Below are 17,397 nucleotides of genomic sequence, written 5' to 3'. Positions count from 1 at the left end.
CCCAAAAAAATATAGTCCGGCCCCCCACAAGGTCTGAGGGACAGTGGACTGGCCCCCCTGCTAAAAAAGTTTGCTGACCCCTGGTTTAGAGTAAGCTTTGCAGAGGAAGTCTTCACAAGTTCAGCAGTGTGTGTTTGAACTTCCCCATCAAACCTTCCACCAATCCTGCAGGATTCAGTGTAGCAAGGCCTGTGGGAATGTTCACATGGAAAATGGGTTCACTCCTCCCTCATGCATGTGGTGGATGTGGTGGATAAAACTTCTGAAGGCAGCTCAAGAAGCAGTTTGAGGATGGTGCCATGTTATTGGCAGGCTGGAATCACCAGAGGTGTACCGAGGGTTCCTTGTGCCCTTGACAAGGAGCTGTATCGGCACCCGCCCCAACGAGGAAAAAATTACTTTGCCACAATAGCCACATCAGAAATTATTACAATTTTACGTGATCCAAGTACTCAAAGTTTCTGGATTAAGGGTGAGATGAGGAGAAAGGGGAGGGGATTGCACACCTTTGTGCCACAGTGCGAGGACAGGAAGTTTCTCTTGAATTTGATTGTGACAGCGGTGATGTATTGCCACACACATAAACACCAAAGGCTCCACAGTCTGATAGCTGACTTTTGTGCCCCCCCCGGGGGCCTGCACCGCTGGTGGGAGCTAGTTTTGCAGACCCCTAGGTATGCCTCCGTGGACAGTCCCATGGACTGCAAGAAGATCAAACCTATCCATTCTTAAGGAAATCAGCCCTGAGTGCTCACTGGAAGGACAGATCGTGAAGCTGAGGCTCCAATACTTTGGTCACCTCATGAGAAGAGAAGACTCCCTGGAAAAGAGCCTGATGTTGGGAAAGATGGAGGGCACAAGGAGAAGAGGACAACAGAGGACGAGATGGTTGGACGGTGTTCTCGAAGCTACGAACGTGAGTTTGACCAAACTGCGGGAGGCAGTGGAAGACAGGGGTGCCTGGCGTGCTCTGGTCCATGGGGTCACGAAGAGTCGGACATGACTAAACGACTAAACAACAACAGGTACGCCTCCATAAATCACTTGGCAGAGATCAGGCTTAACCTCCACCCTTCTAGGTTGAACTGCTGCTACTCATTCCTATGAGGAAAAGGAAAGATGCACATTGCAAAGCTGTGGCGAGGGCGAATCCTGTCTTCAGTCCAAGGGGGGGTGGGGGGTGGTCACAGGGAATCTCATCTTGTTTCCCGGTCCCTTCAATGCAACGAGTCCTTCCTCCCCGCACCCTTCTCATTTTTATGGGGACTTTGCTAGAGTTTAAACAGGAGCTGATCTTTCTTGCAAATCTGTCTCGGAACGCCTTAAAATACCATGGCATGCTGTAGCAGCCTGTCTGGGTCCCCCTTTGAAGTGAAGCAGCAGCGTTTCCAACAAAAGGCAACCCATCTGCCTCGCATTACTTTCCATGCCTCTCAAGCAGTGCCAATGCCTTTTTTTGGTCCGTCAGTATCCCCTTGCTAAATTGGGCTCACGCAAAAAATAAAAAATAAAAATAAAAATGAGAAACATTTTGAAGTTTAGGACCAAGAGCCCTCCCTGAGTGTTCACATTCCTTAGTCAGGTCGTTGTGGGGCTTTAGGGTACCGATTGTTTCATCTGCACTCTTTCTCTACCTCCCTAACATACCCTTTGAGCTGTTCTTTAATTGAAGTAAATGTAACAGCTGCTACTTTGTGTGTTGTTTTTCCCATTTTCCCCTGTGAGTCACACATTTCCTTCCTTAATGTCTCTATCTTCTATCGTCCTGTGCTAATGAAGCCCCAGACTTTCAGCTGCTGATGTTTCTGAAGTTGTATGCCTGGAATCTTTAAAGCCATCAAAATTAATTTCCTACTTTCTCCCTAGTTCTTCTTAATTTTTTTTTTGGGGGGGGGGGCGCTGTAAAAACATCTTGGAAAAAGGCAGTGTCAGACCTGACGGATGTCGTGTCTCTCTAAGTGGCAAAATGATTGGAAATGCAGAAGAGGCAAATGGAGCAATCCTGGCTGGTGGTTATCTTAATCAAAAGCCAAACCAAGAAATAAGTCAATGGTTTGATGCAGGTAGGTGAATGTCCTGCAGCAGGGGACATAGGCAGCTGCCTTATAATGAGTGAAACCATTGGTCCATCCAGCTCGGTATTGTCTATAGTGACAGACAGCAGTTCCCAGGTTTCCACACAAGGGACCTCTCCCACCCCTACTTGAAGATGTCAGTGGCTGAGCCTGGGACCTTCTACCTGTGATGCTCTACCAGTAGGTTGACAATCTTTTTTTCCCCTCAAGGGCCGTGCTCCCTCAAGAGTAATCTGTTGGGGTGGTGGTGTGGAGGATGCTACAGAGTGCAGAATATGAGACAAAGGTGTTCTGGATTAACTAATCTAAAAGAAAGATTTCCCTGCACCATGGCTACCTCCGAGTAGAATTCCCAATGCTATGCAGGTCTTTTCAGAAATAAGCCCCGTTGTCTCTCTTGGGGTGAATAAGTATACAGGGCATTTTTTTCCCAGCACAACAGACCAATATGGTAACTGTGCTGGAAAACAAATGAAAGCATTTCCTTCCTGACTTCCCTCTCTCTCCCTCCCTCTCTCCAGAAGCCTACCAGTTTGTTGTCAGGCTGCTGGAGAAAACTTTCTACCAAACTATGCATTCATGGTGGGGAGAGGCTTAAAAATTATTTTTGGATGAAGGGTCGTATACAAATTTAATAAATAGCTTCTTCTTCTTCTTCTTCTTCTTCTTCTTCTTCTTCTTCTTCTTCTTGCTGTTTTTTCTAGTTGTTCTGGTTGCACGTCTCCAAATTTTGCAATGTAGCTTTCTAGCCAAGTAATGTGTACAAAAAAGTCATAGACGAGGGTAAAGTTTGCAAAAAAATGCATATATTAGTGAAGATAACACATGAAAATACTATATTTCAAGGTAAATTGCTTTGCAGAAAGGTATGTATTAGGATGAAATTGAGTACAAAAATGTGTATATTGTGAGATGTTTGCACTAAAACGCTGGTGAATTTTCATGCGAACTTTGCAAAATAAATCCTCATAAGCTGATATGTGGAGAGCTGAGCTTAAACTGGGAAAAAGAGAAACTGAGAGGACCCAAAAAGGACAGTTTTGCCCATCCCTAGCTACATCCTCCTATTTTGGTTACATTTTTGCTGTGATCTTTGATGGCGCCAGAGCCCACACAATATGACCCAGGGACCGAGAAAGAGAAACGTCCCAACATGCTGACAAGCTTAACTCTTCTTTTCCACACGAAACTCATTTTGTCTCCCTTCTGAGAGAAGCATGCTTAACACAGAGCTTGTAAGGAAAAGCATTTACATGTGGGTGACATTTCTGTATTTAGCTTCTGTTGATCTGTGTCAATCTCTCTGTGTTACTTTTTCCTGCCCGATATGCAGAGCTTGCTTGCTAAAAGCATGCATACACCCCCCACCCCGTGTCTCAATTCATCAGGTGCAAATCAGGTGTGTACAAATCAAGATTTTTGTGTGTGAACACATAACCAGTTTAATGCTTCTTGGCCATTACTATAAATGCTAATTTCCAAGAAGAAATTGCAGAAATATGCAGGGAGAGGCACAAACTGCGCACCAAATTTTCCAGGTCATCAAGTCCCGTTTATGACTTTTTAAAAAGCAGTTGCGATTCTTCCATCCAAACTCTTATTGAAAAATAATTTTTTTTTAAGCTTTCTATCTTTTCCACTGGAGTGCAAATTAACAGTTGATACAAAGCAATTCTTTCCCCCCTTTTTTTCTTGAGAAAGCTTCAGAATACCTGTTAACAAAATGTTCTGCTGCATAACTTTGAGGAAATGTTGTTGAGGATGGCTTTGAAATGCTTTGTAATTGTATAAAAATTAAAATGGGACAAAATGCCTGTAAGAAGCAATATGGTGAATTTGGCCATGTTACCTAGTAAAAAGGTTTTCTGGTCTGGATTTTATCTTGCTCCATTCTTGTCCTGACGAGAACAGCACTGCCTCTGCCTTCATGAGCCATCCCTGACTGAACTTATGCAATGCTAAGCACCAATGATTTCAGTGGACATAATATAGGACACATAAGACTGCATTGGATTTTGGTCATGCTAATCCTAATGAATTGGGTGTTATGCTAAGTATTGTTGTGTGTGTGTGTGTGTGTACCAGAACTTTGAAAGATCATCTTTAAAAGGAGCTAGTCCAAGTTCGACATCCGAACAGGAAGACATTCCAGTTTTACAAAATTAACTAGTTCAGGTCATGTTCAGGTCACAGTTCAATTCAAGTTCATTCAAATGATCTTCAGTAATTCCCCCCCCCCCCAAGCATTCACAATGCTCCAAGCTGCTGTTCTGCACTATATACTTAAGAGGACTAAGAAAACACCAAAGCACACACACAGTGAATTGTTTCTTTTCACCAGCAAATAAAGCCCCACCACCAAAGTCTACAGAAACGCATGTAAAAGAATGAAGTTGAAGATCAACTAGAAATTGTTCAAATTTCTACCACAAAATGAACTCAATTCACTGTTCAGTTCACCCGGCAGTTAAGGCAACTACTCTCAAGTGTAGTTCAGGGACCTATTTCAGAGAACTTCATTAAACCAAACCAGTTCATTCCAAGCACTGGAATATATTGCATTTCAAAATGTACCACTTCACAACTGGTTTCCAAGAAAGAAGATCCCTGTTGGGGGAGGTGATTTGGAGCCAGTGAAATATGGTGGGGCATACAAATTGGGAGTCCTGGGGAGTCTTCACTGGCATGTTTTCATTTTTGTGCAGTTGGACTACAGTGATGGCACAATAAAAGTGGGTCCTGAAATTGGGACTGGGTCTAGGCAAGTCTTTGACTTGACTGACTGCTAGCACTGGCCATATTGTGTACTGGTGCAAATCTACATCTCTACCTTTCTAAGGCTGCCTATGATTCTGTTTTGAAATAATGAAAATGTCAGCACTAATGAAAAGGCTTCTTGGAAGGGATATCTAATTGATTTCCCTGCTGCCCTGATAAAGGCTACCAGAAGAATCAGTGTCTCAGTGCATGATCCTTGTAAATGACTGTGTTATCAACAGAGGGCGGGCTGTCCATTCCCAGAGGGATTTTCTTCTTGCTTTTAATTGCTGTGGGCTCCTTTCTTCAAAAACACACATAAAAGCTCAAAGCAAACAATAAACAAAACATTTCCTCCTTCGTTGTGAGGCCTCCCATAGATGTCCCTTCATCACCATAGAGATATGGCTGTTTGCAAAGAAGAAAAGAGCTATTGGAATTCAAACTGGACCAAAATGTTGAAAAAGAGCCTAACAACAAACAAACCTATTATAATTCTTCAATTACTTTCAAACTGTTGGGGCTGATTAAAAAATGTAAATGCCCCGTTCACACTGGCAACACTTCTATAAAAATGCATGAAGCTAAAAGGCAGAAGCTGGAAAAAGCCTGCCTCGGAGCCAGTCATAATTTTTCTGCTCTTTTAGGGTTTCACCACCACCCACACAGAAATTCGCTAAGTTCAAAGGCAATTCAAGCACATAATTTCAAGCATGACATATACCACCTCCCCCTACTAAATGTTTAACAGGTAACTGGGGTAGATTAAGCTGTGGATTTGGATGTGTATACTATATAATGCATTGTAAATATTTCAAATGTGAAATAAAGCATAGTCCAATACACGACCTTTTCTGTAACAGGACCTTCTCTCTCTCTCTCTCTCTCTCTCTCTCTCTCTCTCTCTCTCTCTCTCACACACACACACACACACACACACACCACCCCTCTATGCTGCTGCTGGAGAGTGTGTGTGAATGAACCAATCATGTAGGCTGAGCCAATTGTCTGGGTCTTTCCCAACTCATCAGTATCTTTTCTCCTGACAGAGTGATGGGAGAGACTCACCAAATTGGCCACAGCTGCACAGGTCTCATATCCACATCATACATTTAAAGCACATCACTTCCCCCCCCAAGAACTCTGGAAGCTGTAGTTTACCACCTCACAGAGCTACAGTTTTCAGTAGCCTTAAACTACATTTCCCAGGATTCTTTGGGCAAAGTCATGCGATTTGAATGTATGGTGATGACATGGCCACAACTGCTTAATTTGTACTTCTTATAGTGTGGGATTGTAAGCCACTTCCATGCCGCTGTGTGAAGCAAGGGTGAGACATATTCTCCTTGCCTTATCATACTCAAAGCTGAAGGCCTTGCTTTTTCCAGGCTCAGAATGCCAAGACAGGGGCCTACAGCTTCTTTATTCCCATTGGAGCCAACAAAAAGACTTCATCGAAGCAGACACCCCTTCCAGCCTACCCTTCTCCCTCACTGCTGGCTCACTGCCCTTCACTGCCATGCACTAATAGGCCACTTATTTAATATACAGTTTTAGGCTGAGCCTCAATTGTTTCTGAGAGACAGGTAGGCTCGCAGGGTGGAACGCTGGAATAAATTTACCCTAGCTGGTGTTGCAAGTCAGATTCCAATTCTAGGCAGCTGAATGCATCTTGCGCTTTTCAATATTTACTGTTCATCTCAATGGAACCATTTTTCTATTAATGTTTTTCTTCACCTTTCTCCCTTCCCCTCATCTTTTCTCTCTCTCCGATTTTTCTCTCGCCTTCTTTCCTGCTCAACTATCTTATTGCATAGTGTGTGTGTGTGTGTGTGTGTACAGGCAAGGGTTGGCTTGCCGTGACTCTTCTGTTGAAGCTTGGTCCTTGCTGGTCTCTCCTGTTGAAAGGAAAATAGAATAGAAAGCGTGAAGCAGCAGATGAACAGCACCAAGAATATAATAAACTGAGGAACATTAGACAATTGCTGTATAATGCCCCCATGCTCAAAAACTACCACCACTCTCATCTTATTATTCTCATTTATTTCACAGAGCTAATAATCAAGCCCCACCTTAAAAGCTAGCGAAACCTGTTTGTCCAGGACAAAATTAGTGAGCATGTATGGTGGAAATACCACTATCATATAACATTCATTCTTTCATCCATTCATTTATCAATCAATCAATCAATCAATCAATGATTTAAAAAACCTACTTCACCAGTTTAAGACCACAGGCTTTCTCACGCTGACTCAATTTCCACAAAACTGGGAAATTGGGAGCTAATGCTGATGCCTTAGCAGACATACCCTGTGATCAGCAATGATGCTGTGCAATGTCACAAACTGTGCTTACTCACAACTTAGTCTCCGGAAACCACCACTTTTCCTTAGTCCTTCAGACTCAGAATGAAGTTCCTGGGACCAGAAGAAATGCCACACTTGGTCCTGGTTCTATGTTGCCCTTTGTATCACTGATCCATATTGTATTATTATCAATCTCTCTCTGTGTGTGTGTACTTTCAGTATGGGTTTCAGTATGAGGCATTTATGTAGGGGGTCAGGGTGAGCTGTTGGGCTATTGTTTGATAATGTACCTGGCACTTTCCCTCTAATCCCCTTCGTGTGAGATCTCTCTCTGGAAGTTACCCAAATCTTTTGCACTTGATTTCAGAATTCAGCTCCATCTGTAATAATGCTTTCCTGGCGGATGTCTTCTGAGCCCAGCCATGCTAGCGGAACACGCGGTGGAGAGATGTGGCAGCAAGACTCCGCTTCTCTCCTTTTTCAAGAACTTCAGTGATGCATTTCCAGAGTGAAAGGACAACCAGAGTTGACTTGGTGTTAATGCCAAACTTTAAATGTTTTGACTACAGAACTAAAACACCATTACCAATTCCCTGCAGAGTGCCATTCTCACTCTCCTCTCCCCTCCTCCCCCTCCCCCTTTCCACATTGTAGCCTTTTGTATGTCTCAGGTATTAATCCCTCACTGCCGGGGTGTGTAAATTAAAGAATAATAGAGCTGCAGAGGCATAAGCTTGCAATGATGGGGAATGTGTTTGTCCGCTAAGAAGCAATTTCAGCGAAAATTAACTCAATTTCATCTGAAATAGTGAAGACTGGTATAAGCTGGCAGATCCCTGAGGACAGTAAAATTACTTCGTCAAAGCTCTGCTTGCTAAAATTAACCAAGCAAGCACTCCAGGTTATTGGCGAGATGGTGGTAGTAACTAGGTTTTAATGAACAAAAATAGCTTTTTGGATAAATAAGGAAAGTGCAAAATGTCTTCTGTATTCTGCTGATGCTTGCAGTCATGTGCTCTTGATGGCAAGACCTTCCTTGTCCCATTGTCTACTGTGTCCTCCAAACATCTTGGTCTTGCTCGTAGGGCTTGCAAAGACATTTTTGATCTAGAAAATGACGGCATGTGAATAAGCACGATACCATACCACATTTTATTTTTATTATTTTCCTACTCCTAGGCTCCACCTGAGTGATACTACTGAATAAACAAATGTTTGTTTGTTTGTTTTAGAGGTACCAATACCCTACAAAGTATTGCCTTACATAGCCTGGAGCTCACTGCATAATAGTGTAGGCTCCCTCTGAAATGTTAGGTAGCTGCCCAGGGCAGCACTTCATCAGGTGGAAAACAGCACTTGGGACCTGTATGCTTGCTCAGTCTGCTCACTGTTGATGGGCAGCTTCAAGGCCCTTGCAGTGATCTCCCTTTTCATGGTTCATGGACTGGACACCCCTTCAAATACAAAATGCATTCAACTAGAGTACTGTCCTCTGACAGCTTTCATCTGACAAGAAGGACCCATGGCCACCCAGTGAGAGAGGGATGAAATTGCTGTGCTTTTGGCCTTGTGACAGGTTCTGTCAAAACCATGCAAAGTGAAAGCTAGTGGTCCTACTCGCTCCATTACAAGTTGTGAAGGGCACAGGTCTGGCTTGCAAGTGATTGTTGTTAAACGTCCTTTGCATTTAGTGGGCAGCACTAATAGAGCAAATCCAAAAACACATGACATATAGGTGTCAGGGCCTGGGCAGAGGAGGAATGGCGGAGACCGCCTCCCCATCCTGACTCTTCCAGGGAGGGGGAGGAAGGAGACAGTATAGATTTACAACAGGGGTTTGTGGGAGATCACAGCTCAGAGGCAGATGAGGGGAAAAGTTGGGAAATCATGGGAAAGCCAGAACAGCTGGCTGACATGTTGTCATTAGAAAGCATTCCAGACCCACCATCTCCCAGAACCTGGCGCGCCTTAAAAGTAGGAGAGCAAAAAGACAGAGGGCACTTAGCAGCACCCATAGAGGAGGTGATGATGATGACAAATGAGGAAGTGGGAGAGATGGGTGTGTATGTGTGGAGATTCACTCGGGACAACACCATTATCCAAGAGGCTGGGTTCTATAGCCTCTCTCTGTAAAGTTTGAAATAAAAAAGAACTGTAAGAAACTTTTCCTTGTCTTTCCACTTTCCTGGGCAACCAGCCGGGAGCCGCTGACAGCATCCTGACAATAGGCCACACCCAAGTTATGGGCATCTAAACCCATGGAAACCTCGATCAACTTGAACTCTGAATTAGAACTTCAGTGCCCAGGCTATACTGAATATGAACAATTTTATATGTTAGAGAGGAGCCAAACGTATCAAAAGGTGAAAGATGACTCTTCAGTCTATTTATTTCTCACAAGAACAAGTGGTTCTGTTAGCAGTAATTAGGAAGGCTACTGCCTGTACCACTGTATGGATAAAAAGAGTTTTCCTTGTGCCAGCACTCTGATGATGATAATGATAATACAGTGGTACCTCGGGTTAAGTACTTAATTCGTTCTGGAGGTCCGTTCTTAACCTGAAACTGTTCTTAACCTGAAGCACCACTTTAGCTAATGGGGTCTCCTGCTGCTGCCCCGCCACCGGAGCACAATTTCTGTTCTCATCCTGAAGCAAAGTTCTTAACCCGAGGTACTGGGTTATCGGAGTCTGTAACCTGAAGCATATGTAACCCAAGGTACCACTGTAATGATAATAATAATACTATTTTATTATTATTTATACCCAGCCCATCTGGCTGGGTTTCCCCAGCCACTCTGGGCAACTTCCAACAAAATATTAAAAATACAATAAAACATCAGACATAAAAAACTTCCCTATACAATGCATTGTGGACCACAATTATTTATGGGCACACTTGGAACCCAAGCTATAAAATGTCCAACTGGCCAAGCATCAAAAACGGAATGAGATGAATAAGCAAAATATTTATTTTTGCGTAATTTATATTCTTTTATTGTTGTGGTGTGCCCTTGTGTCTTCTTCTTGAAGAAGAGGGAAAGCCACTGTGCAAGACTTTTTACTAACTATAGTGTTTCACTGGCAAATAAACATTCCCGTGTGCTGATCCATCTATATTATTCAGCTTTCACTTGTTAGGGTAGACAAGGGGTTATATTTTCTTCGTTGCTGTCAGACCCAAATGTCAGGAGGAGAAACTCAGGGAATAACCTGCTGACCACTGCGGCAAAATTAAGGTGGCCTCCCTAAGGAACGAGTCGCCAGCCTCTCTGCTCATAAACAAAAGCACAGGGCAATAAATTCAGACCCAGCTCTCATTCCCCTTTGAGAGAATTAATTGCAGAGATGACTCCAGTTGTCATTAAAACCGGCAAATGCATTCAGCGCAGGAAATAAATTGCCGGCCAGCCGGCAGATCATCAGGGCTAGCATGCTCCACTGAGACCTTTTATCACAGTGTTCCTCTATCTGGTGGTTGTTTTTCATGTGAACTCTCCTTCCCCATTAGCGTGGTGGTTATGGCCAGAAGGGGTAGCTCTGTTTTTTAAAAAAACAGCAGCAGCACAGAACAGTCCCTTGATAGTTCTCTTATTTGGTCACAGTGGGCAGCCTGCCCCTTTTATCTGCTTAGTTAAAACCCTTATATCTGGCTTGATTCAAGCAAACTCAGTGCAATGGAGTGAGCCAAAAGAACTCTGACCACGTGTTCTCTCTTGAGATGCTTTGTCAGAGGAGTTGTCTGGAACCAGGGGTGGACTTTGGTAATATGGCACCCTGAACAATGCTAAAAATTGGTGTCCCCCCATATTTCTTATTTTCACAATGATTCCTTTTGGTACAGTTGCTTTTTTATGGATCTTCTAAGTGGTACCTGTATAAATATAGGGTTTTTATTGCTATATTTATTATTACTATGCTGCCTTATATCATGTCAGACCATTGGTTTACCTAGCTGAGTATTGTCTGCACCAATTGGAAACGGCTGTCCATGATTTCAGACAGGAGATATTCCCAGCCCTGTCTGGAGATGCTTGGAGTAGAACTTTGGACCTTTTGCATGCAGAGCAGAAGCTCTACCACTGAGTTTTGGCTCTTCACCTAACCTGCTCTAGCATCAGAAGGCCTCTGTGGCTGGTAAGGCTTGCTCCCACAGTTCTCTCCTTTGATCCAAGTGGGGCGATGGGTGGCACACAACTTATGTTCTTGCATTATATCTTTTGGCACACCAATCTATGGGCTTGAGCCCTGACAGTTGCATGAGTGTTTGTGTGCTTGTATCCTTATGAATCTAATATTTCACTGTATTAATTGACATTTAAATTGTTCATCATTAGCAACACCTATCCTAAATGTCAGGGTTATTACAATCGTATTACAAGGAAGCAAAAAAGAAAAAAAATTAAATAACTCCCACCCGCAATTGCTTCTGAAAAACTGGAAAGAGTTTATGCAGGAAAGAATTACAAGGATGATCAAGAATTTTGAAGATAAGTCATATAACATAAGGAAGAAGCATTTGAGCCAGAAGAAAAGGAGATTTAGAGACATGAATATATACTATTTTCAAACACTGTTCTCAGAGTGGCCATCATGGTCAAGGATCCAATCTGAAGGATAGCTCACAGCTTTACTTCAGAGCAATTACTGATATGCTATCATGTATATGGTGCAGCCAATTGTCCTGATAAGGATGGTTATAATTAGCCCAATTGGATGAGCTTTTAAAAAGTAGAATTTAAACACATTGCTATTTTTTCAACTAATTTGTATTATTCTAAATTAATATTTTTATTTTCAGGTGTTGTTACTTCTGATCTCTGCATCTTTTCTAATAAACTGGGTTTCATTGCTGGAAATATTACAGCATTCATTATTTGTGAATAAGCCAAAGAGCATATTTATACATTTATACATTAATACTACTGAAGGAGACCTTTTGATGAAAACTCTTTTTGGTTTTTTAAAAATAAAAATATTATATTTATGTGAGGTTTTTGGGTTTGTGTGTGTGTGTGTGTGTGTGTGTGTGAGGGAGGTAAAATCTTATTCATGTGGGTGTTACAGCATTTGATTTCTTTCTTTTCTGATTCCAGTTTTCTTGCTGTCATTGTGTATATTGTGTTGGGACACACTTCCTTTGCTTAGCCTGAAGGAATTAGCGGAACAGAGGAAAGTGGAAAAGTACAAAAATAACACCAGAGGAAGATGGACTAAAGATTAAGACTGCAATTCTATGTAGTGACAGTACCAAGGTTTATCATTGGGGGGGTGTGGAGGAGAAATGCAAGCTTGCTTCTACACCCTGCCCCCAAACCAGCAACAATTTTGGCCCAGATCCTCTCGCTATTGTGCCCTTCCCTTTCCCCCCTACTTACTGGTAGGCAAGTGCTCAAGGGCAGTTGTTAGGCAAGAGAAGGTGCTTTGAACCTGGGTAGCATTGTCTTGAATGCTCTCTTGCAGCCGGCATAGTCCTAGTAATTTGTATAAGCAAGCAGCCATTTGAGCGAGAATGGTTTTCTTCTGGTAGCTGCTGCAGGTTAAATTGGAACCAGTGACCTTGAAGTACAAGGCTCCATAGCCCATTTCACCAGCATCCAGTCTGCTTTTTAGGTCATCCTTCCTTTCCTTTCTTCCTTTCTTCCTCTCGTAATGATGCCATTCAAAGGATGGCATGCCAGGGGTGATTGGGGAGAATGTTCCTGTGATCTCTCCTCTCTTGGAGGAAGATTTGGAACATTTTAATAAAGTGGATTATAAGGACTTGGGCACAAAAGCAACCTGTTTCCTTCTGACAGGAGCTTTAATCTTCTCCCTGGGTTGCTGACAAAGGCTTTTCTTAAAGAAAACCCATGAGCACAAAGGGTGGGGGGACAGAAGAGAAAAAGAATGGGAAGCAGAGAGAGGTGCAAGATGTTGAAAGACACCCACGAATTGAAGCTGCTCAGGCGTTAATTGTGTCCTCTTTCCCAGGGTCCTCTCTCCCCTCCTTTCCCTCCCCCTGCTCCAATTCTGGATCAATGGTGGAGGCAGGTGAGCCAGATGGAGGAAGGAAGAGGCTTTGATTAGACAATCTTAGTGGTAAGAATGGGTATTGAACAAGAAAGCGGAGTCGATGCAACAATTAAAAGGTGAAGCATCTGCCTTCTCTTTGAAAGCAAAAGACCTCAGTGTTGCAGAGGGAGAATCACCTTCCCACCCCAGCACCCAATTTTCTTTTGAGTCTATTCATAGCTAGAAGAAAGTGTGTGACCTATAAAAGTGTCCCACTTTCATGCAGCTACCTAACTTACACGGAGTGATTACCTAGACTGTGTATTTAAAGGGACAAGAGCAGCCTGAGACCAGCTAAATCAAGCTGGTTTAGGAAGGGATCCTCAGGCAAAACTTTGTTGGAGAGCATGTTCATAACACCACCTCATGCAGGTTGGTCTTTTTTAAATAAATAAAAGACTTCTAGCCTGCCTTTCTGGGGGAACTGCTTTCACAAGGTGGTTCACTAAGGCTTAAAGCACACAACAACAACTCCTCCACTAATTTATAAAGCAATGGCAATATAAATGTTAAAGCATGGGTGACAGCAGCCACGAAATTAAGAGACGCCTGCTTCTTGGGAGGAAAGCAATGGCAAACCTAGATAGCATTTTAAAAAGTAGAGACATCACCTTGCCAACAAAGGTCCGTATAGTAAAAGCTATGGTTTTCCCAGTAGTGATGTATGGAAGTGAGAGCTGGACCATAAAGAAGGCTGATCGCCGAAGAATTGACGCTTTTGAATTATGGTGCTGGAGGAGACTCTTGAGAGTCCCATGGACTGCAAGAAGATCAAACGCATCCATTCTTAAGGAAATCAGCCCTGAGTGCTCACTGGAAGGACAGATCGTGAAGCTGAGGCTCCAATACTTTGGCCACCTCATGAGAAGAGAAGACTCACTGGAAAAGACCCTGATGTTGGGAAAGATGGAGGGTACAAGGAGAAGAGGACGACAGAGGACGAGATGGTTAGACAGTGTTCTCAAAGCTACAAACATGAATCTGACCAAACTGCGGGTGGCAGTGGAAGACAGAAGTGCCTGGCGTGCTCTGGTCCATGGGGTCACGAAGAGTCGGACACGACTGAACGACTAAACAACAACAACAACATGGCACAGTCAAATTAACCTAGTGCACACTGGATGAAAGAAAGTCTTCAAGGTCCTTTTGAAGACTGGTAATGATGGCGACCTCCTAGGGGAGGAGTTCCAGCGGTTCAGGGCCACCACTGAAGAGGTGCTGTGCCTGATACTTACCAAGCTAAGAACTCTCACTGGTGGGTCATAAAGCAGGGCCTCTGATGTAGATCTTACCCCCTGATGCAGCTGAACCACCAAACAGATGGGCTTATCGATGTCACAATGACTAGCCAAATTCTGGTATCAGAACAATGGAACAACAAATGCAGTGGACTTTTTGCTTTAAAAACCTGTAAAAAATAACAGAGGAATACTTATATAAAGGTTTATATTGTGATCCTCTCCAACTGAATGCCTGTATTGCCATTCAGAAAATTGAGAATTGCTCATATTTAATTGGGCTGGTGGAGGGAGGCCAAGTCCAGCCTCTGTTTTCTCCTTCACTAAGAGTTGTTCTTGTTGTTGTTGACATTATTATTCACATTATTTATGTTATTTGCTGCGGGGAGCTCAAAGAAGCTTTCATAGTTCTTCCCTCACTGTATCCCTACAACAACCCTGTGAGGTGTGGGAGGAAATTAAATATATGAATCCCTGTGGCCCATGTGTGTGGGGTAAATAACAAAAGAATTGGCTGGCCACCTGGATTCAAAACGAGGAGCTTGCACACAGAGCCTCAGTAGCAGAGTATTAGACTCACAAAAATAAGTAGCGCAGTGAAGTGTCAGGAGTATAGGTTGTTAAATCTTTTTATCCTGTTCAGCTGCACACAGCAGTTGTCCTCTTTGCACCCTTCTTGCCATGAGCAGACCACATACTGTTAAGTAAGTTTAAAATGATTTACTTGCAGATTCAAGGTCTCAGTTATGCATTGTTCCATGCAGCATCAGGGATCATACAGGCAAAATAATCTTGGGTAGAAAACTCAGCAAAGAAGCCTCAAACATGCAGTCTGTGCACATGGCTTCTCATGGCTTCCATGATGCAGAGAGATGAAGGAACTAGATAGGCTTCACTTCTTCTCCAGAGGGGAAGGTGTGTGACCTGAATTTATCTAGCAATACATCTCTGTGGTCCTTCACCCCTTCATACGCTAACTTGCAATGCGCATCGTTGTGTTTAATGGCAATCTCCAACATGAGGTAGGTTAGGCTAAGAGAGAGAGAAGGCCAAACAGTGACCTTCATGGCTGAGTTGGGACTGATTGGCAGTACTGCAGCTTCTCTGAAAGGCAAGATGCACATGCATCTCTGGCAATGAGAGCAGCACATGTGTGTTTTCTCATCAGCCTAGGGATAACCATGTGGCAACTGGTGACCTTGAGTATATTTGTGGCTTGTGCTGAGTAGCTTTTGGCACAAATACCACATTTTGATGCCTAGCCATTTGCATGGTCACCTAGCCTCTCAACTTCATGTCCCCCAAATTCTTGACTTTAACCCCTGTCTTCTTCATCACCACCCCTCAGAAAAGCCACTGCAGCATACCGAACCTGCCATTCTTTACAGAAGCATTTCCTTTTGTTGGTTATGAGCCTGCCACCTCTCATTGTCATTGAATGCCCCCTTATTCTTTTGTTATGGTTGAGTGGCAAAAAGTAAATTAATTTTTAATGTACTTTTAATTTTAATATCCTCGGGTGTTACTGTGTAAATGTTAAGCACTCAGATACGACGGCGAGGAGAGAACATAAACGCATCTGAACAGATAGAAGCTTTCGACGGGAATAAGTTTTTTTAAAAAAACATCTCCACAATGACTTTGAAATGCAGATCCCACTCACCCAGTTTGTGACAGAATTGATTGTATCCCCTGGCACTGGAAATGAATGCTGAGTGAGTTGTGTGATGTTTAAATTAAAGCAAGCAAATATTTTGGTATATGTTTTGGTAAGTGGTTTTTTTCTTAATTGAAGGCTGTACTTTTCCCTGGTGTAACCATAGAGACTCCAGTCAGACAGAGCAAGGCCACAATTCCTTTCAGTTCACTTTCCTTCTGTAAAGATCAGTAATGAGGATGATGATAATAATAATCCCATTAAAGTGATATTTTCTCCTGAAGGAAGAAAACACCCACCCTTTATTATTATTTATTATAGAGATTTATGTCTTGCCCTTCAGATAAGTTTATTTTTCTTTTTTCTTTCTATTATTTTAATTTGTTTTGTTACATATATGTATACACACTTATTTGTTTATGGAAAGTTAAATAAAAAGATTTTTAAAAACAGATTAAAAGCATCAGTCCTTGAGTCACATCTTTGAGCGCCAAACTAGGTATCCAAAATCCACCCTTTTCTCTCTTCATTTGCATCTGGTCACTCAATCCACTAGGGAGCCATCTTGGTGTTGTTTTTTTACCTCAGAATGTCCTTGGGAATGATGCTATGCCATCACATAGCATTGTTCCCATGGGTTTCTTGGGCCAGGATATATGGCCAGGGGGCTGCTGCATCTGCACTACAATAACCAGTTAAGGATTTTAAAAGAAAAACTGAAAATAGAAAAATATAAAACCTACCTAAATTTGTTAAAAATTTGCTAGTCCTTAAAAGCAGCTAAATAACGTCCCCTTCTTTGCTAGGTGGGACAAACGGCCTCAAAAAGGGGGGAGAAATATTCAATTTATAGAGAAGTCGATCAAAGGCTATGAGCTTTGAGAACTTAATCAATCAATCAATCAATCAAAATTTTTGGCATGCTGCCTTTGTACCATGAATGGCAGTCACTAGTTCTTGAAGGGATCAAAACAAATCATAGCACAAGAACAATGGCAAACCCAACAAATCAAAACACACCAAATGCATAGTAAGTAAAACAGTGCAATTTTATTTATTACATATATGCCAAGTCTTTTCTTCAAGGAGCTCAAGGCTGCACCTCCCCGTTTTACCTTCTCAACAACTTTGTGAGATAGGTGAAGCTGACTGATAGTGATAGGCCTAAGGCCACCCAGTGAGTTTCATGGCTTACTGAGGATTTGAATGTGTGTCTTACTGGTCCTAGTCTAGCACTCTGATGACTGCAGCATCCCAGCTCTCCGAGAGAGATTATTTGGTCCGACAGATGGAAGCGGAAAAAAGTGGGTA

General features: G+C 42.7%; 1 long non-coding RNA gene across 2 annotated transcripts; it reads right to left on the bottom strand.

The window, feature by feature from the left end:
* Positions 1 to 7,513: 7,513 nt before the first annotated feature.
* LOC310671255 lies at positions 7,514 to 15,261 on the bottom strand. 2 transcript variants are annotated; one of them, XR_014507931.1, is made up of 3 exons: positions 15,154 to 15,261; positions 14,484 to 14,599; positions 7,514 to 8,245 (listed from the first exon to the last, which is right to left on the bottom strand). It is a non-coding gene; the product is annotated as an uncharacterized lncRNA (long non-coding RNA). The 2 variants fall into 2 exon arrangements; XR_014507932.1 differs by lacking the exon at positions 7,514 to 8,245 and adding an exon at positions 10,317 to 10,914.
* Positions 15,262 to 17,397: the final 2,136 nt, after the last annotated feature.

This window comes from Podarcis tiliguerta (genome assembly GCF_965153285.1).
Source record: "Podarcis tiliguerta genome assembly, chromosome: 2".
Lineage (NCBI taxonomy): Eukaryota > Metazoa > Chordata > Lepidosauria > Squamata > Lacertidae > Podarcis > Podarcis tiliguerta.
Note: the sequence above shows the minus strand (reverse complement) of the source record. Positions and strands in the feature narration are given on the sequence as shown.